This window comes from Gymnodraco acuticeps, unplaced genomic scaffold (genome assembly GCF_902827175.1).
Source record: "Gymnodraco acuticeps unplaced genomic scaffold, fGymAcu1.1, whole genome shotgun sequence".
Lineage (NCBI taxonomy): Eukaryota > Metazoa > Chordata > Actinopteri > Perciformes > Bathydraconidae > Gymnodraco > Gymnodraco acuticeps.
Window position 1 is genome coordinate 4,366,750 of NW_022989810.1, and position 22,570 is coordinate 4,389,319.

Here is a 22,570-nt window from a genome sequence, read left to right on the forward strand (position 1 = left end):
CTCTTATTTTAACCTCTGTCATCTTTCTCTAACGTCCCAATCACTCTTGTGCCCTGGCACCTAAAGTGTTATGCAACTGATATACAGATGATGATGTCCTGTATCTGATGTCTTAACGTAATAATACCTCATCACCCTGCTACCCTCCCTTCACTCTCCTCCCTGCCCTCCCCTCGATGCCCTGCCGTGGAGGGGGGCTCTTTGCGGGAAACTCTAGCATACACTCCTATTTGCTCACATCTCAAGTTTCCCAGTTGCGCAGCTCACCCATGCGAGGCAGTGCATTCTCATCATCCGAACCTTCACATTTTCTTTCTCTTCACCACATTATCCTCCCCCACTTTCTGGAACTCTTCTCTCCTCTCTCTTCTTCTCAAGTTTCCCTTCTGACATTCACCCAACTCATGCTCCAGGTTGCAATGATACAGATGAAATCAGGTGGGAGAAGTGACAGCAAGGAATTAAAATGTAGGTATTTACTTGACCTAAAAGACCTAGCCAATACATTTATCAAATTGGCATGTCAAGGGTGTCTCTGTACTGCTGGTGATTTGGGAATTTGGCTTTGATTCTCCTCCTATGCTAATTGATACTGTAACCTCTTCTTCCCCTTGACAAACCAAAACATGTGGGCTTGCTCAAGAACAGCTGTTAGTCCTCTTTTACAGAAAGGCAAACATCTTGCAGGCAGTTTTATGCCATAGCATCATCATAAGTTATTTAGTTCATTAAGATGCATGTAAGAGGAACAGTAATGAGAAGCAGTGGAATATGTCATTCTTGAACAGATACTGTTTGTTTTTAATGTGGTTTGCTGATTGGCATAAGGACTATTGTACAGTTCCCGGGAAATTGACTTCAAACATTAAATCATATAAATGTCCTTTCTAAGTCCCTCAGTCACTTTCCTGAAACTGTCAATCAGTAAAAATGGCCTTACATTTCCAATAATAGTAGAGAACAACTCCAAAGCCTTGGACATAAGGAATGGAACTTGTTGGTTTAAAAAGCAGCCATGTTAAGGTTTTACTGTGTTTTACAACCGTCAACAGCTAACCCTGTAGTGTTAACACATCTTCCTGAATCTTCTCATCTTTGCTAGCCCCCTTCTTTCTCCAGCCCCTGCACGATGTCAAAGGCGTATGCTTGACACAAACTTGAATGTATAAAGTGCGGCCTCTTTATCTCATGCCAGAAAAGTCTCAAGTAAGGGGCTTGATGAAAGACAGTGGCCTTCAAAGGTGGGAGTTTAGGCATTATGCTAAAACGGCCTAACCTGAAACTCTGGATGGTTGGTTAAACCTAACCATCTGTGAACTTTGGTAACTGTTTGGAAAAGAGCAGACAAAATAAACTTGGCAGGTTTTAATATATGAACTGTCCAATAAATACAATTCTTGATCAAATGCAGTTGTAAAGAGAACACGTCTTGTCCACCAAGAAAGGCCTTCAGTGCCAGTCTTTGCTCTTCTTGCAATGCAGAAACATTCACCAGTTCTTATATAACTGAAGTTGTTGCATCTTACTCTAACATATTAAGGAGCCGCCGTTGCTGAACAAACAGACACTTCTCTGTGCCGGTAACTGGTGGTTCAGACCCAGTGCATTACTGTGGTACAAGATGGGTTCTCGCTCACCTTTTCACATTGCAATAATCCAGCTGCTGTGCAAGGTAAAACATTGACACAGCAACTACAAAGAGCTGCCAAACAAGGAAGTAGCTAAGTGAAGCCAGATGTCCTACAGGGGACAAAGAGGATTTAGTATCTACTTGCCTCCATCCCCTGCGACATGGGTCATCCCACCACATTAGAAGGAAAAAGTGTTGCTCCAAATGGCCACCCTCAAAGGGGAACAGGCAAAACCCTGTCAAGATCAATTCTACAAATGAGGTTACTGTGGACAATTTTGGATAATTTCTCCTTGAAGGCACTAATGGTGTTGTACATGCGCCTAAAAGAGACATTAAAGGTCCCCTATTATACTGATTTTCATCAATATATTATAGGTCTCAAACATACAAAACATTTCTATGAAGTGTTTGGCTCGAAATACCAAACAGATCATGCATTGTAGCATGCCATAAACCCCTCTGTTTCAGCCCTGTTTCAAAAGTGCTGATTCTCTGTCTGTTACTTCAGATGAAAAATAAGGAGCCCCTCCCCACGCCCCTCTGAGAGAGATTTGGTTAAAAAGAACACAATGGTGCTCTAGGAGGAGATTCAGGTGATAAGGTGGGGGGTGTTACCTTAGTTGGTTATTGGCTAATGGTTACACAAGCCAAAAAAACGTTATCACATCATAAAGAGGCCAAATCTGATCAGGTCATTTTCAGACAGGTTTTTATGTAAATGGATCAGGACAGAAAGTGAGAGAATATGTTTTCCTGAAACTTTCAGAATCTCTTAACGCAGAGGGGACGCATATTTATGTATAAAAGACATGGAAAAGTGGATTTTGCATAATAGGTGACCTTTAAAATATAGCCCCATTTGATGCCTTTGCATGTCCAGGACCAGTCATTGAACACAAAGACGAAATCAAAATCAAACCCAATCCAATTCCTGGGAAACAAACAAACAAGCTGCCTCCCTGCAATATCAATGTCATAGAGCATAATGGACACTGCTCGATATTCCAACAATCACTTCGGTTCGAACAAAGACGCCATTACTCAATAATATTTGTATCACCTTGCTTCAACTCTAAATTCTGCACAGTAAGCTTGCCGTTTCTCCTTCTTCGCACGCAACAATTTCCTTTCCTTTTATCTCTCGGCTACAAAAGGCACACTGTAGATTATGTAATAAATTCGTTGGAGTTAACAATGTACTGAGGCCGATATGGATTAAAAGTCTAAAGTCAGTGGCTCAACACAGTGCCGATACATTACGTCACCCCTGTTACTCATTTCTTGCAGTGTAATTGAAGCAGCCACAGATGATGTCATCCATAAACAGGACTTCCATTCAGAAGTTGTTTTGTTGCTCCTGTATACGACCGGGCGGACCGGCCCCATCACCATAACTTTAATAAATGGACTGGATACGGCGAGCTGAGAGCGCACTTGGCCTCCGCGGAGGAGATTGGCAGGTGTTTTATATGCACTGAAGGCTTCCCCCGCTCTCTCTCAACCCCCCCAAAAAGGCCCGTCTGAGTCTAAATTATAGACTACGAGACTTGGAACCCGCTGGGAACATCGGATGAGTCATCTCGGAGAGACAGTGACGGAGGTTACTACCTCTAACCCATCCACTCATGAGATTAATGACCTATCAGTCTGTTTATTGACACAAACAAAATGACTCCTCATAACTTATGCCAGGGGTCTATCTCTCTTTCTCTTTCCAATTCAGTGTAATGTCCCTCGCTCTGTCACTCTGTCCCGCCTCGCTCTCTGATGCGTTGGCCAAGGTTAGAGAGGCGCAATATAAAAAGAGTGGGGAGTCGGAATGGAGAGGGAAACATGAGAGGAGGGGGGGTCCAAACAAATGTTCTGTCCTGCCAGGACGTCCTCCTGCCAAGGTTTGTCTATGGCTGGAAGGGATGGAGGAAGGCGGGGCGGCTGGGCGGGGAGGGTGGTGCAGAGGTTGGGGGGGGGGAGGATGGGGAATGACGTGATCCCCTTTATCCCGGCCAATAAAACAGAGTGGCCGGTAAGATCCGGATCCGTACGTGCCGTCAAATTCAATAAGGTAGTGCTTTAATGTTTTCTTTTAATCAACCAAATTGCATTACACACTGACTCCTCCGTGAGGCTCCACGGAGAAGAGAGAGGGGGGGGGGGCAGCAGTGTCGATGCGATTGGTGTTTGGGGGAGTTGGAAGCACCGTGGGGGGCATTCCCAATATCCAGAGGAATTTTGGTGAGAACATTATGTTGCATGTATGTTGAAGAATTTCTAAGCCCTTAAATCCTCTTCTGGTTCCCCTTCAATGAGAGGAAGCAGGGGCCGGCGTGAATTCAGGGTTAGACCGGGGACAGACAAGGTGTACAGACAGACTACTACAGTCATTCTGCTAATGAATGCCAGCTTAACTTTTTTTTGGAGTATCGGCCGCTTTAAAGGCAGAGCACTCTCCATTTTGGACGATGATGTCTCTTATCATGAGCAATGCCCTCGACAGTGCCTTCCTCCCCTCCTCTTCCTACTTTCCTTCCTCCATCAGCAACTTCCTCCTCATCATTCTCGCCTCCTCACCCTCACTGACCTCACCCCCCCTCCCCAATCCTACCGATATGACTCACCTTTTAGTTAAGGTACATCAGAAATGCTCTCCGAAACACTTCATCATCAAATAAAAAACGTTTTTATTTTTCCAACGCCAAAGGGGAGAACACAGGGATAGTATATCTGCGTCATGTACTGTAGTAATCACCAGCCGCCAGATCAGCTTTCTGCCCCACTCCACTAGAGCTACTGGGATATTAATTCTGATTGGGTTGGGTTTTTTAATCCACCTTGAATCAAGCAGTGCTGTTGTGGCCTGAAGGATAACAGCCTGCTGCCGGCCGTTCATCCGTGGACAGATGAAACTTCACAGAGGGCAGTAATCCACCGAAGAAGGGCCGGCTTTGCTGCTCAGCTGCCCCAGCCACAACTTTAAAGCCAGCTGACATTTAACATAATGATCAGTCAGAGTGGCCGAGCGTTTACACGGGAAAAGGTTTCCCGGACACAATTAGACCACAGTCCTCACACAGGGCTAAAAATGAATCACAATGCACAATACCATACTGTAGTCCCTCTATCCATCTAATGGTAAACTGTGAGTGGAGTGACTGGAAGAAAAGCCTCAGTCTCAGCTGTGATATTACGGTGGTTTGTCCGCAGAGCTTGAAAAGATGACCACAGTTACAATCTACTGCACAGTGTATAGTCTAGGATACAGGCTGCATTTTGGTTTCAGCAATCCATCCTAGTATGAGTCATTTACGGTATGCTATTAGACAGAGGGATTACCCAAGTTTTCCAATGCTACAACAACACAGTGATTGTGATAATGTGGTTCCTCTCTCCATCTTATCAACATTAGACAGAAACAATTAAGGTTATTTTTCTTCTGTCACTCAATCTGCAATATAAATATACACATTCATGCTCAATATCATTGCCGTTTTGGTAAACACTAAATGTACATTTGTTTCCCTCTCACAAGTCATGCTTGCCAACTCCTGGCTAATAAATAAGGGGGTTGGAGAAAAATGTAAGAAGGCAGTTAATTTAACTATTACATTGATATACTGAGTATTAAGCTGTTTGCATATCATATTGGATGGATTTTAAAGATTAGAAATCTTCCGATGAACTTTCATGTCATCAGTTAATTCAAGATGGTTGTGTCATAGCAGAGTTGGTTGTTCGAGGTACAAACAATACTGTGCATTGAAAATATAGCTCTGTATACGTGTTTGTATTACCTTGACTTGGGAGGATTTGAAGCATCCATGTTTCTTTAGCTTCCAAGCAGTAGCATTACTAAGTCAGACATATTGGAGCTTTTTGAAAAATTGCAGTTAATACTTGGACGTTGACATAAATGGTATTTAAAGGAGGCAAACTGGTAATTATGGTAACTCCAATATGACATGAATGCACCATCAGAGTGAATGTCATAATCTTGCAGATCTTGCAACAAGCAGTGGGTAAAGGGATTCAGAGGCAGGATTTGGGGTTTTAGCCCACACAATGAGGTAAGAGTCAATGGATATGCAGGGTTCAGTTTTTTTGTTGCATAAGTGGTGTTTGTTTCATGATTCTTGTTGTATCTTAGAATTGAATTTCAAATGTAATGGCAAGATAGATAAAACTGTAGATTATAACAAGCAATGGTGTTCATGGAAACATGGACATTTGAATATTTGTTTCTACAATAAGCTCTATCAACCATCAATCTGAGCTACAGCTTTCCCCATGACTCGATTACAGAGATCAGCAGATCTGAACAGAAACACAGCTACGCCCTGAAAGCAGCAGAAGAATAGAAACTGAAACTACAACAGAAACAACAACAACAACATGCTGCAAGGCTCATGTTGAACTCGCCCCAGAGCTTCCCAATGGGCGGATGACTTCAGCTGCAAAGTCACTTTGACTCAGTGAATCAGGAATCAGGTAACAGGATCGGGCTTCATTAGGTGACTTCAGCCGAGCTGGCAGACGGCCAGGTGAGCTGGACGCACAAATGGACATTGATTTTTCAATAAGGGTCTGAAGCTGTCAGCCAACCAGGCTATGGTGATATCTCCTCTTGCGGGGATGGCCTTCTCCCGATGACGGCCTGACTGGCACCCCAACATCCACTTCACCTCCAGCTGCATACATCACCCTAATGCTCCCACGCTGGTGTTATAGGGTATTATCCTGGAGTGCTGGTAGAGGTATACAACTAAAAGTGGGTAGACATTTAGCTGGTATGTCGATAAAACTGTTGTCTACATAAGTACTAGAGAGGTATATTGTTTCAATTGACTTGTATTACACAGAAAAAGCACTCAGTTTACAAATTGTTTCAAGGTCTCAGTGGGATGAAAGAGGTTACAATCATGTTTTCCTGTCAGGTCGTGGATATTTATCTAGTATGGTTCTCTGTTGGACCTCCATGACCTAGGCCTACAGGGGCCACACACCCGTAATGGTTTCCATCAATGAGGACTCCCTCTTGTGTGCCCTCAGCAATCAGTACCTCCAAGACTGCAGTCTTCATTGGTCGCCCTTATCTTGAACCACACCGCCAGCAGGGCATCATGCAGTGAAGTAGGTGAGCTACTGTATGACCCTCCAAACTACATATATAAGAGGTAGGACTGCCTTGATGCAAGGAGGACTGCAGGAATAAATAGGAAACTGGAAGAAACTAAGAAAATCCCAGTCAGCAGTAAAGATACAGGGAGGACTTATTAAGAAATGCACAAAATACTCTTCTGTTTGTTACACAATGGGAGAACCCAAAGAGACCTGAGTCATCCAAACAAAGGCCTCCCGTTGTGCAAAGTGTGACTTCAGGGAACTAAGTTGCGAATGGTCAGACTGACTAGTAGTTCCAGTCTCACGCTTGTATCCTCAGATTCACCCTGGGAAAGTGTCTTTGAGCGCATAAAATCCCAAATAAATCACTGAAACGCTTGACTTTTATGGGGAAAAAAAGCTATTTGCAACTAATCACTTCTGGTGTATGAATCTAGAATAATAATTGTTTCATTTGCCTCTTAAATATGAATGAATGGCTCAATCTCAAGCAAAAATGTTGTCTATGTTAAATGCATTATGATATTCATCCAAAAAAAGGGTCTCTTAATATGACCCCAAGAGTAGCTTGTTGGGTTTGTTTTTGGCAAAAATGAAGTTCTAATTAAATGTCCAGGAGTTTTTGCAGGAAATGTTAAACCAAGAGATTGTAAATCTTTTTCTCTGACAGGCGCGTCCAGGTGAGCAGCACTTCATTTAGGAAACGAGCGTCCCTGTATCAACAATTGGGCCCTAATAAAATCTCCAGTGAGAATTGGGTATCAGTGCTGTAAAATAATCACCTGTAGGCTTTTGGAACTACAACCCGGATGCATCAATCAAGTTACAGTTTAGAGTACAATCTTGCCAGATTTTTAATTTTTGTCAGAGCTTTATTAGAAATGTATTTGCCAAGATAAAGTCAGAGCCATTAATTTTGTTCTCCCCACGCGTCACCTCCAATAAACTCACTGAAATGGGCGAACATTTCTCTGAAACCACTTCGAAGTGAATGAGTGTGTAGGTATTTGATGACACAATTTTGTGCTTCGTTCAAATATTCGCTGTCACTGAATGAAACTGCTGAAGAGGTTTGAAATGCAGACATAAACCACAGCAGTAATGACTTTCGCAGTTCTAAGCCTGAGCCTCAAGCAATGGGGCTAAGGCAGCTCTCTGCACTTTTTCAATATAAGTTACTGTATGAATGCTCCTTCTAGGATACCTTGTTGAAAAAGAATCAATAGTTTGCCACATTTCTCACAACAATCACCTTGTTAACTAAATAAAACATTTCTTCAAGTAACATTACGCTTATTTTCATATTTACCAGCAAAAACCAATCACACTTCCAAGTATGATTAGGAGAATCCGTGTATCTACCGTCCATTTGTCTTTCTTTATTAAACAAGTAAACGGAAGAGCGCCTGAGAGGCCTTTTTGCTTTTTATCTTACTAAATGGTCTAATGTTCATTGGAGCGAGGCGCGGGGCGAAACTCACGGAAGTGACTTCAAAACAAAAGCACTCGTTTCAGGCCCGGTTCTACGGGGGTGCATAAGGGTGCATTGCACCCTCAGTTGAGTCGTTATGCACCCTCATTTGAAAAATGTAAAGTGAAAAAAAAAATATTACATATATAATAAAAATAATAATAGTAGTAATAATAGAAGTAAGAAGAAGAAGAAGAAGAAGAAGAAGAAGAAGAAGAAGAAGAAGAAGAAGAAGAAGAAGAAGAAGAAGAAGAAGAAGAAGAAGAAGAAGAAGAAGAAGAAGAAGAAGAAGAAGAAGAAGGAAGAAGAAGAAGGGAGAAGAAGAAGAAAGAAGAAGAAGGAAGAAGAAGAAGAAAGAAGAAGAAGAAGAAGAAGAAGAAGAAGAAGAAGAAGAAGAAGAAGAAGAAGAAGAAGAAGAAGAAGAAGAAGAAGAAGAAGAAGAAGAAGAAGAAGAAAGTTGAAATAAAATAAATTGTAATTGTGGTTAAATAACATTGTCTGCTGCATTTATTTGATCAATTTAAGCGGTAAGTAACGTTATTATGTCAGGTGTGCGGGACCTGTGCCGCTGCGCGTTCGTCATCTGCAAGGTGCTTACACAGCAGTCAATGATGGGCATCAGAAAATGTTTAAAACAACCAGCCCTTATCACCAGCAGTAACACTGCATATACTGCAGGTAATAACAGTTCAGATCATGGAGACAAATCAGTTTTGCCCCGCCCCTCGCTCCAATGACCATTAGACCATTTAGTAAGGTAAAAAGCAAAAAAGCCTCTCAGACATTCTTCCGTTTACTTGTTTAATAAAGAAAACAAATGGATGGTAGGTACACGGATTTAGGAGGCTGGGATTTGTTGACTTCATGTCTATGGAAACAGGATATCTTTCCTCAATTGTTTCTCATTGAATCTTGGACGTGGGGACCTCTTTCGGCCAATTACCAATGGCTTTCCCCTGCATGCGTCACGGCTTGAACAGTCCGCAGGCATTACAGGCTCTGCCCTTGCATGGTTCAGGTCCTACCTGACAGACCGTAGCTTCTCAGTGCAGCTAGGTACCTTCTCCTCTCCTCTTACGTGTGGGGTTCCCCAAGGCTCCATCCTGGGCTCCATCCTTTTTCTACTGTACATACTGCCCCTAGGTTCAATTCTCACAAAACACAATATCCCCTTCCATTGTTACGCTGATGATGTACAGATCTATCTGCCTCTCAATCAAAATGTCAACTCACTACAGCAGTTGATGGACTGCTTAACAGAGATCAAATCCTGGCTGAGCCAAAACTTCCTCAACCTCAACGAGAGCAAGACCGAGGTCATCTTTTTTGGACCCCGACCTCCAGCCTCCCCGGTTGATATTCTGGGCTCCCTCAATAAAAACATCCTCTCTTCTGTCACGAACCTTGGAGTGACCTTCAATAGCACTTTTAAATTTGATAAGCAGGTTAGCACCGTAGTCAAGACCTTCTTTTTCAAAATACGACTATTGGCTAAGACCAAGTCGTTTTTATCTTTTAAAGACCTAGAAAGGGTTATTAACGCCTTTGTTACCTCGAGACTGGATTACTGCAACGCTCTGTATGTAGGTATGGACCAGGGGTGTATACTACGAAGCAGGATTTTCGCTTAGCCGGCTATATTCAGGGAAAACTCCGGCTTTCCGGTCCTACGAAGCTGGTTCTCTTTTTAGCAGGCTAGATCTCCATGGTAACTTATGCTTAGCGGCTAACCTGGTTGGGACCAGGGGGGTATACTACGAATCTAGTTCAACCTATCCTAGATATGTTTTGAGTTATCCGGTTGACTTAATCCAAAACAAAGCCGCTCTCGCTAAACTGTCCTACAACGCTGGCTATCAACTCGTTCGCTCAAGCCAGCCGTGTCCTAGCTAGCTAGGTGCGCGTTCACATGAAATGGGTGGTATCTGGAGCATTCGACCAATCACAAACATGGAGAAGCGTACTGACAGCGCAGCGTCATACTTCCTGAATGAAAAGTCAACTATAATATTAGTCAAATATGAAGAAGTTAAACTTTAAACATCCATGACTTAAACATTTTATCCAGGATAAAAGCCACATAGCTGCACCTGCAAGGTGAATACAGATGGTAACAGAACAAGTGTTTGAATGCATACATTAACAGATTTATGATATCACTGCCCCGTCTAAAACACGATCTGACTTTAATTACATTTGACTCGAGTGTTTCGTCAACTTAATGTGTTGCTTAAAATAATACTTCTGCATACAGTAGCCTTTGTGACACTGTGAGTGTTGCACGGCCAGATACGGCTCAGCTGACTCAGATAAGAAAATATATGATACATTATGAAGTGATATGCCACGGACTGAAGGCTACTTAATGTTACTCTGATCCGGTTACTTATGTTGTGGCAGATATTTAAGTAAGCTTTCTTAACCCTAATGTTATAATAGTCAGATTGCTCTGAAGATGGGAGGTGATATTCTATTAATGTTCACGTTCACACAGTCGGTGATTTTTGTCGGCCGTCTTTCCTGCGACGGCAGCTTTTCTGTATTTCCTTTCTCCTGTAATATGACTTGATCGCTTTAAACTCCGCATACTGAGCTCTGATTGGTCAGCAGGCCGTGCTTTCACTGAGTTGAGCTCTTAGCCTGCAACCTAACCTGGGGGGTATACTACGAAGCAGGATTTTCATTTAGCAAGATAACTTCTGGGATTTCCGGTACTACGAAGCTGGTTCACTTTTTAGCGGGCTAGATCTCCATGGTGACTTATCCTGGAACCTAGTCTGTGCTCCGAAGCAGGATATGTTCCAGGATAAGAGATCAACTCAGCGAAAGCACCACGCCTGCTGACCAATCAGAGCTCAGTGTGCGGAGGAAATACAGTTTAAACTGCAGTTGCAGGAAAGACAGCCGGCCAAAATCACCGACTCTTGCGGCTTTCACACCAGCGCTTTTCCCTTTCTAGCTCCGAGCTAGAGCTTTTCTGGTTCAGCTCCGGTTTCCCTTTTCTGCTCCCGCTCCGTTCACACCGCCCAGAGCCCGACTGGTGGCGCTGCCGCTGCTGCGTCATGACGTCACCGTTTACATCGCTTTGCTCCCCAACGGCGTTACGGCGCTCACAACAACAACAACAACAACAACAACAACAACAATAACAACAACGGGGAACTGCGTCGGGTCGATGATCGTGTTGCTTTTAATCACACGAAGCCAGATTAAATTAAATAACGACTTCTCCAACCTTATGCTTTTCTCCAGAGTGCCGTGGTTCATTGTTTGTTAATGTGTTTTTGCAGAATTTACCGACCGCTGCAGTGTTGGATGCTCTTCCACGGGAGTTTATTCTCCCGTTAGCTCCGGGTTAGCTCACACTGCAGCGGCCGCTCTAAAGTATTCACTGTCCGACTCACACAAGCAGCTGATAAATATCCCCAGTTCCCCTTAAGTGAATGTGTGTCAGTCTGAATTGACGCTGTTTCGCATCACAACACTGTTATGAAAGTTTCTCTGGTATAAAATGGGTGATGTTAGCATAGCAACCGAAGCTAAACTGACTACTTGCTATTGCTATCCTATTGTGGCATAAACCGTTTTCGACAGGCACATTTTACCGGCGTATTTTTATTATGATTCTACTTGTGATAGTCGGACACGACAACCTGTGCAGCCCATGTATTGATTCCATCCGATAGCTGCTATAATACAAAACAAAACGTCTGCCTCTCTCCACAATGATCAATAACAGTGAACGGATGGTCAAAGTAAGGTACAAATAAACAGAATCATACGAAGCCTGGTTAGTGTTGCCTGACTTTATAAAGTGTGTTTATAAGCACTACTGCTTGTAGGCAGGCATGACAGTCGACCCATGTTCAGGGGAGGTGGGTTTAGTTTCCTGCACGCCTCGACGTAAGCGACGCCACCTCTTAGCTCCGAAGCTCTTGCCTCTAGACCAGGGGTGGGGAACCTCCGGCCCCCGGGCCGTATACGGCCCGTGAGACCATTTAGTACGGCCCTCGAGGTAATTTATAAACACACGCAAAGAAAACAATTAAATAAATCTAGACCACAAAATAATTAAACAAGCGAGTGCCCGTTTTCCCTGGTCCTTGAACACAACACGAGCCTAGTGTCATCACGTGGTATATGTCTCGTCTGACAGGGGTGCAGTTCTGACGGAGAGCACCAGAACTCCGCTCCAGCACTTCAGAAATTGCAGCACCCATAAGGAGCCGCACACATGCCGCAGTTTTTGCGTGGATGTGTCTTTAGTTGAAAGCCCAGTGGCGATCTGTTCATCCGTCATACTGATCATACAGTCAATACCTTTGTTGTTATTAGCATCTGGTTAGCTAGCTATGCTAACGAATATAAGAAGCTTTTTCTACAACCAGTGAGGTAAAGGCACATCTTCATATGATCATTATAGTTATAAAAAAATAAGAGAATAAAGTAAACAGGTATAAAATACTATATGACAGTAAAAAAAGTTGTTATTAATAAACAAGAATACAGTTTGAAGAGTGAGTGATTTGTAAAATATCCATTAAAAAAAATAAAATCTGCTTCCAGTTCTGTTTCATATGGGTGTTGAGAGATGTATCCATAGATCTCCTAATGTTGCTCACATGGATAGGAAACTAAATTGCACACATCTTGTGTCCAATATCTTTCTGTTTTGGTGGTCACGCCACAACCGTGCATGTGCATGCATGCGTGCGCGAGACATGGTAAGATATCTGGATTAAGAGGTTGCTTTTTCTTTGCACAGCATGAAGGAAAGGCGAAATGAATGGGCTGTGATTTTAGTATTTTTAAGCAGAGGTCAATCATTGTACAGGCCCTCGGAGGATGTTGAACAAATTTAAATGGCCCTTGAGAGGAAAAAGGTTCCCCACCCCTGCTCTAGACCGACAATTTTTTGGAGCTAGAAGTGAACCGGATTCCGGAGCTAAGAGGCGGCGCCGCTGCGGTGTGAACAGGAAAAACCGGCACTTTTCAGGCTCCAGCTCCGAGCCGGAGCTGAAAACGCGTTGGTGTGAAAGGGGCATGTGTGAACGTGAAAATGAATAGAACATCACCTCCCATCTTCAGAGCACACTCCAGGGGCGGCGGGCACTATAGGCTAGGGAAGGCTAAGCCTTCCCAAATATTTGTGTCACTGCATCCTGGTAAAATTAAAATATAATGTATAATGTTTATGTCTTTGATATTAGCGCTGCTATGCAGCCACCAGTGCCGTGTGCTACGAAGCCAGTTCAACAGACCCATGATATGTTTGAGTTATCTTAACTAACCCTAACAAACGAGGTCTCGCTAAGCGGTCCTACGACTCTGGTTATCAACTCTGTAAATCAAGCCAGGGTTTCTCTCTCCAGCTGAGTGCGCGTTCACGTGAAAAAGGGGCGGAGTTAGCAACATTTGACCAATCACAAACAGGGACAAGTGTACTGACAGCGCAGCACCATACTTCATTAATGAAAAGTAAACTAATATTAGACGAATATGAACTTTAAACATCCATGACTTAAACATATAATCCAGGAAACAAGCCACATAGTTGCACCTGCAAGGTGAATACAGAACTGGTTAAAAAATAATTAAACTAGCTGTGTTTGAAAGCGTACAACAGGTTTATGATATCACTGCCCCATCTAAGACACGAGTGGATCTGACTTTAATTACATTTGTCGAGTGTTTCGTCAACTTAATGTGTTGCTTAAAATAATACTTCTGCATACAGTATGTGAAACTGTGAGTGTTGCACGGCCAGATACGGCTCAGCTGACTCAGATAAGGACATAGCCTATATGATACATTATGATCGATGATCTGATTGATGATGTGATATCAGTGTGATATGAACGATATCTGATACACGTCGGCGTCTTCTCTGCATACGGCAGTTGTTCTGTATTTCCTTTCTCCTGTAATATGACTTGATAGATTTAAACTCCGCACACTGAGCTCTGATTGGTCAGCAGGCGGTGCTTTCACTGAGTTAATCTCTTTTCGCTCTTTACGCCGGGGGCGGGCAGCGTCAGGTAACAAAAAAGTTATTTAGCCTTCCCAAACCCGAGCCTCACGCGCCGCCTATGGCTCCGGCCTATATAGCCGAACTCCTCCATCGCTACACCCCAGCCAGAGCCTTAAGGTCGGCCTGACCAGCTGCTGCTGGTAGTGCCCAAGACCAGGCTTAAAACCAGAGGGCACCGAGCATTCGCAGCAGCGGGCCCTAGGCTCTGGAACACTCTGCCCCTCCACGTGAGGTCGGCCCAGACATTAGGGGTTTTTAAATCAACACTTAAAACTCACTTCTTCTCTCTGGCCTTCTAGCCTTTTCTTATCAAGCTCCACTTTTGTGGAATCAGCTTCCAGTTTGTGTTCGGGCGGCCGACAGCCTATCCGTTTTAAGAGTACGCTTAAGACCTTCCTTTTTATAAAGCTTATAGTTGATAAAATAACCCAATGAGAGTGCTTTGACACAGATACGCTGTGCCCATGGGCGTCGCCTGGGGTAGGCATCCGGGGCTTTAGATGGACATTTTTTTAATAAAAAAGACGGCAATTCTCAAGTGGTGGCTCACACAACAACCCCAGAGCCACCACCTGAGCCAGGTGAACAAGGTATGTAAATGTCAGTAAACTTACAAGTTATGCAAACATGTAAGCAAAGCATAAATTATAGCTACGTTGACGTTACTTTGAATCGCGCGGGTAAGCTAAACCGTTAGCAAGTAGCTATAGCCAGCCAGATATATTAAATAAACACTTTGTCATACAATCTAAATGTTTTGTTTTTTAGCGTTACCTGGTGATTTCAAAGAAAGCTCTCTGGGAAAATGTTGACTTACTGTCAGTGTTCGACATTAAGCTAGAAGCTACCTTACAGTACACAGTTGATCCTCGAGTCCTGTCAGTTAAAGTGTTTCATAGTTAGCTTAGCTAAGCATCAATTTTTCACAGTTGATCCTCGAGTCCTGTCAGTTAAAGTGTTTCATAGTTAGCTTAGCTAAGCATCAATTTAGCACTGACATTTATGGATGTTATGTGACAGTATTTCTGAGAAAAAGTCAGCTTAAATGGTGGCATAGTTGCCACTGCTTTACGTGTCGACAGCATGTTTGAACGTATTTGCAGCAGTAAATGTGGCTGTTTGGCCACTGACGTTGCCATAACAACACCTACATTTAAATGTGCAACCTCTTTTTGTGACAGATTTTTGCATGAAATTATAATTCTTCTGATTGATATTTCCTATTGACAGCTAGTTTCTATGTGAACATTATGAGATTGACAGCCAGCTAACAAGCTTTTTATACAAATATTTCAGATCAAAGCCAATCCAGTGGGGCTCCTGAAAGGGGGCAAGGGACACTAATCTCTCAAATATTAAGCCTTGACCCCCATCTTAAAATCGATATGATCAAAAAATGATCTGCATTGTCGGAGGCCTTTTTTCCTCATTATCATTTCAAATTGTACAGCTTTCCTTAGTGTTGAATGCAGAAAGATGACTATATTAGAGTATTAAGTGAAAATGACTATATTAAAGTGTTAAAGGTCCCATGTCATGGCCATTTCCACTGATCATAATTCCATTGTTGAGGTATACTAGAATAGATTTACATTGTGTAATTTTCCAAACTCACATTGGTTTCGCATACAGCATCTCTGTAAAGTATGTGTATTCAGCAGTATTCACTCTCTCCACTAAACGGCTCGTTGCAGCTCTTGCCCCCCCCCTCCCTGTGAGCCCAGTGTGCTCCGATTGGTCGGGACCAGTCGGGACGTTGTGAATCGCGCTGAGCTCGATCCCAACTGTCTGTTATCAGCCTGCAGCCAGGGAGGAGAAATCAGCAGAGCTGCCTGCACTGAGTGTGTGAGGAAGTCCGTGGATTGGTCAATTTGGACCAATCAGCGGGGGCTTAACGTAACGGCTCTGCGGACGTAACGTAACGGCTCCACGGATTGGTCCATTCCGTTCCGGGGACGACATGACATCATCACCTTCTCCGGCCAGGACATTACCCTCTCCTCAATAGTCACCAACCTGGGTGTTAAAATGGACGCCCATCTGACCTTTGAGGCCCACATTAAACAGCTGTGCAAGAACTCCTTTTATCACCTCAGGAACATCGCCAAACTCCGCCCCACACTCACTCTGTCTGACGCCGAAAAGCTGGTCCACGCCTTTGTCTCCTCCAGGCTGGACTACTGCAATGCACTCCTCATCGGGATCTCTAACAAAAGCATCCAGAAGCTCCAATACATTCAGAACAGCGCTGCTAGGATCCCGATGAGGGTGCGCAAATATGATCACATCACCCCCATCCTTAAAGCACTACACTGGCTACCCGTGGAACTGAGGATCGAATTCAAGGTCTCCGTCCTCACCCACCAGTGTGTCCATGGAACTGCCCCTCCCTACCTCAAGGAACTCCTCACCCCCCATACCTCCTTGCGGACCATCCGCTCCAGCAACTCCAACTTCCTCAAACCCCCCAGGACTAAGCTCCGTACTATGGGAGACCGGGCCTTCTGCTCGGCTGCTCCCAGTCTGTGGAATGCTCTCCCCGACCAAATGAGAGCACCACAGACCGTGGAGGCTTTTAAAAAAGGCCTCAAAACCCATCTCTTCAAAAGAGCCTTTGCCTAGACCTTTTTATCACCCTTTTATTTTTTTTATTTTTTTTATTGCTTTTTATTAATTCTACCGTGTTGTGTAATGTTTATTTATACTGTTCATGCTCACTACTTGTAGCACTTCGGGATTTGAAATCAAATATGAAGTGCTTTATAAATGGAACCCATTATTATTATTATTATTATGATGTCTCCGGAAGAATCAAATGGACAATGACGTATCTCCAACGAGGCGTTTTGGGGAGGTATTTTCTGTGTTAGAGTTTTACTCGCTACAGGGTGTACTTTGAGGGTTTTGACTCTGCACACCGTTTACATGCATAACAACCTTCATAACACACAAGGGGACGGGTAATAACCGGAAAAGCATGACATGTCACCTTTAAGTGAATATATTAAGTGAATTACTCAAACTGCATTTGTATAGGAGTGATTCTGTCCTATTGGCAGATAACTACTCTTAACAGTGATATCTACAAGAGGTTTCCAATGTAAATTTAACTATTTTCAATTGGTTAGTATTACATTTTGTGACAGTGTGGTGACACTCATTTGAATGAAGACACATTTGTGTATCTTGAAATTCATTTATTTGACAGAGCTGGAAACTGACATACTTGTTTGTGTTTACCCACAGTCGTCACAGATGAGCCAAACAGAGTAGAGGATGGAGAAAGGGACACACAAGAAGGAGAACAGCAAGGGATGAGGGAAGCAGCAAGAGGTGAACGAAGCAGCAAGTGAGGAGGGATTATTATTTCCTCCTTCCATCCCTTTTTTCTGTTTAATCTGATTGCTAACAACTTCTAATAATTTGACATAGTTTATGATTTAATTGGAAAATGAAGTGTTTTAAAATAATAAACCCGTTTCTGATTCTAATTCTTTTTGACATATGGGAGTTGAGAGATGTATCCATATCTCTTAATGTTGCTCTCAAAGTGCACAAGATTGATGCTTTTAACTTCAATATTTAAAAAAAGTCTTCCTGGGGGACCCCAGAGGAGGTGAGTTCCCCCCAAAATAGCACTTTATCTCTGCTTATGTAACTCCGGTGTAGTGTCCCCTCGGCAACAGATCACTCAGAGCTGGTGATTACTTTCCTGCATTTCAATGGACAGCATATAAAAAGGACACGTGAGCTGCATTGCTTAAGAGATCCTCACATGCCATCTCTTTTACAAAATAAGTATCCAGTCAACAACAAAACATCAGTGATCTTATAGTGGTAGTATATTTATATTTTTCAGCAATGTGAAACATTAAACTTATACAAACTGGTGTACAAAACTCACATACCTGCGTTGATCTCCTGGAGTGTCTCTACTCTTTCTTTTCCACATCTCTTGTCCACCATCAGAGATTGCAAACATTTCAGAAACAGCTAGAGGTAGGGGACAAACAACTTGTTCGCTGGGCATGTCAAAAACCTCCTGCTTTGATCAAGACTTTAGGGAGCCTTTCAGCCCCTCTAGCAAAGGGACTGGAAAGCAAGCTTTGAAAATTCAGTACCATCTACATGCTGTCATGTTCCAGACACTGCTCTCAACCACTCAGGGCCTGCTTGAATACCTGCAGAAAGAAACAATTGACTTGGTGCAGGCAATAGATTACAAAACAGCAGTTGAGAACACACTGAAAAGTTACCGAAGTAACGAGAAAGCACATGAGGTCTATGACAAGACCAAGGCCTTGTGCAATGATCTTGATATTCCCGAAACTGACACAGAGGAAGAAGCGTAGAGAGTAGAGACATGGAAGACTTTGTAGTCAAGGCATCATGTGGAGCAATGTGAAACATTAAACATAAATAAACTGGTGTACAAAACTCACATACCTGCATTTCAATGGACAGCATAAAAGGACTCGTGAGCTGGGTTCTGGTGCTCAGATTAGCTATTGATGATCACGTTGATAAATCATATAAAACAAATAGCCAATCACACAAAAAACATGTTGCTGTGTTGTGAGCATTAAACAATTAACATTAAACTAAACAAACACAACAGTACGTTATTGTCCTTATAAAATAAAAACATACATTTTGTCCACCCTCAAGAGATCCTCACGTGCTATGAGAATCTCGCACAATCCATTGCCGTAACAAAGCTAATGCAGGCACACGTTTGTGACACCAGATGGCGCAATTGTGTATGTGCGTGTGGGGAGTCTTGCAGTAGAAAATTTGACTGTAGCGCCGCCACTGTGGGCCCCGAATGTTTCCAGGTCCAGGCGACGCCCCTGGCTGTGCCTCTTCACCTACATTTTGGTTCTTGCTCTTTCACTTAAATCCTAAAAACTTGGATCTTATATTTAAAACTAAGGTTATTACTACTCTTTCTATTTTGTCTTTATCCAAAACCTTTTCCCTCCATGACCTCACAAGGTTTTATTGGAGGGAAACAGGTTTGCAGAGGGGTCCTTATCCAAGGCCGGGGAGTGTTATGCCGTAGTCACAGTGTACCTCCTTATCTCTCACCAATTCCAACTAAGGCCCCAGCGGGGACCTTGCTCTCTGCGTGTGCCTGTCTGTGTCTGTGTATTTGCATGTTCCGATTAACCCAGCTTCCCCCAAATGTTCTTTTTCTTTAGTGTCTATATCTACGCCGGGATTTGGACGTCGAGGCTGATCCTCTTGCTGTGGTCCTCTTGCTGTGGTCCTGTGCCCTGGATCCTTTATCGGCAATAATTGAAACTGAGCAATCTCATTCCTCTGCATGTTTTTAAAGCTAGGCTAAATGAAATGCTCGTTGATACTATGGGCACTTGTAAATGTCTATAACTATGTAAATGTATCCTGTAGATATAATGAATGATGTCCTTTATTGTTTTATGTTTCATGTGGAACCTATATGCTGCAGGTCTCCCTTGAAAAAGAGATCTATGATCTCAATGGGACCAATCTCGTTAAATAAAGGTTTGAAATGAAATGAAATGAAATCCCGAGTTCTGGATTAAGTCGTGGACTTCGGGAGGTGGCTGAACCTGTCTCTGCGGTCCTGCCTGGGTCTCGTCATGCTGCTCCCACAGGATTGTTGACATCCCCGTGGATTCATCTTCTTATTACAGACACATGCATTTCCTAACATTCGGTCTATATGCTGTAAAATGTATTATCTCTTTGATTTACACACGGCATCTATTGCACGTCTGTCCGTCCTGGGAGAGGGATCCCTCCTCTGTTGCTCTCCCTGAGGTTTCTCCCATGTTCCCTTTAAACTGTGGGGTTTTTCTACGGAAGTTTTTCCTTGTACGATGTGAGGGTCTAAGGACAGAGGGTGTCGTTTTCTCATACTGATATTCTGCACAAACTGTGCTGTTATATTTTCTGTATTGTGTCCTTACTGTAAGGTAATTATTATATGTACAGCACTTTGGCTCAACCAAAAATCGTTTTAAAAATGTGTTATATAAATAAAACCTGATTTGATTTGATTTGATCTACATAACCGCCACCACCCCCTGTGACTGCGACAAACACACACACTTTTATAATCGCTTACGAATCTCCGCCATTGTCCCAGTGGGTCCGGGTCCCACAGAGAAGGTCTACCACACAAGTTGCAAGTGGAAGTGCAGCAAATCGGAGTCCTCTGGATCACACTGTCACTCTTCGTGTCGCCTCTGTCTTATTACCCGCACATTTCCCAAACAAATTTCCCCAAACTGTCCAGATTCTTGCAGCAATTAAGGCATTTCTCTCATTCCCTCTTCCTTTCTTCCCTGTACTTTTGGCAAGAGACGCGACCATGTTGGTCAGGTCGTCTCAGCGTTGCTCGGCTAAAGCTGACACAACCAATCCGAGGAAGCAACCATGATCTGACAAATAAAAGGAACAGAGGATTACAGCTAGGAGGACGTCTGGGGTTCGAGCAGCAGTGAGAATCACACAGGACGTGCCATTGTTTCTCAACCACTGATCGTTTTTGGCAGCCATTGGGTCTTTTCTTTCCGAAACCCAAAGCACCGTCCTGCTCTGGCAGAACCCTTATAAAAGAGACATAGAGAGGTTGAAAATAAGAAGCATTTATGTGGCTTAAGGGCTGTTGGCGTATTTTGTTCTGGAATATAAACCCTCTTCTGGGGTGAAAGGGTGAGTGTTAAAGGAGGAGAACTCTGACGCGGGATGGAGATGCTCTCTATGAAAGTGGTGAGTCATGAATGTGCAAATGTACTTCATAAAGAGAATGTGTAACGTTATATGAAGATGATAGGTTGGTAGCAGTTTATGCCTGTTTTATTTCGAAAAGTGCAGTATAATGGGATCTCTGGAGGTCCGGAGCAGCACTTGTTTCCATTGGCCTTGTTTTCAAAAAAACTGGCCAGACAGGATTCAGAGAATAATACCAAATGACAGCACATTTTCCACTGTGCCTAGACTTTGTTTCTTTTTCTGTGTGTGTGTTGTGCTGAAGTGGTCAGTGGAACTTATTTCACCTCAGATTTTGTTGCTTATTTAGTTGACCTCTCAGTGATAATTTGTCAGTAGCTCCTAACAGTCTGCGCCTTGATTTGAAAATGATATCAATGGCCAAGTCACTTTTATGAAGTTGTCTCAAAGAGCAATCTCAGTTGTCAATCTACATTTAAGTCACTTAAATGTAGTGGTCTCAATTAAATGTTGAAACAAAAATTGCTTTATTGAGAGAACTCAATGGTCATCTTCTTTGATAAATAAATTACTCATTATGAATAATTAGTTATTTTGGACAATATGTTAATTTGATATTAAGAATATCTGTCACTCTTATGTCTGTACAGTAAATATCAAGCAACAGCTCAAATGTCTTTGCTTCAGTAATATTCATATATTCATTCACACTTTTAAAGTTTGTATATACCATAGGCTCAAGATATACGTTTTACAGGTGTCTGTATGCCTTTGGACAGAACAAGGTTAGGTGTTTCAAGTCTCTCGCTAAGCAAAGCTAAGCTAAGCGACTGCTGGTCATTCATGGAACAATGTCTTATATCACAAAACACAAAAAAAAAAACCCGCATTTAGCTCTTTTTGTTAATGTCTTGTCATTTTTATATATATACAATATACAAAGAACGCAAAGAGAGCCCTGAACTCAACTGAGGCTATAAGCCCTGTCTGGCAATGTTATCAGTAAATTGTGTATCCATCAGGATTAATATCTGTTTCAAAATGTAATAGGTTCTTGCTTGGCCCATACTTCACCCGTCCACCAAGATCAATGCGAGGGGGACCCAAGTTCCCATCGGCGAAAACACGTGGGTTTGCTGTCCTGGCTCCAAGATGGTGGAATGAGCTCCCCATTGACATCAGGACGGCAGATAGCTTGCACATCTTCCGGCGCAAACTGAAAACTCATCTCTTTCGACTCCACTTCGAGCGTTAGAACTATTAACGAAGCACTTTTATACTAATAAAGGACTGGCTTATCTAAAGCCAGTTGAGTAGCACTTGAAATGTTTGGCTCTATGAAACCTGATGTACTTATATGATTCTGTTTTCTTCAAGGTTGTGTCTTCCTGGTCGAATGTACTTATTGTAAGTCGCTTTGGATAAAAGCGTCAGCTAAATGCAATGTAATGTAATGTAATGTAATCAATGAAAATCGGGCCTGTAGTTCTTCTGTTATCCTGCTGACAAACAGAGCAACCATGCAAACGACAAACTGAAAAGGAAACATAACCCCAATGGCGGAGATAATTAACCTTTATAAGTACTACAGAGGAAATTA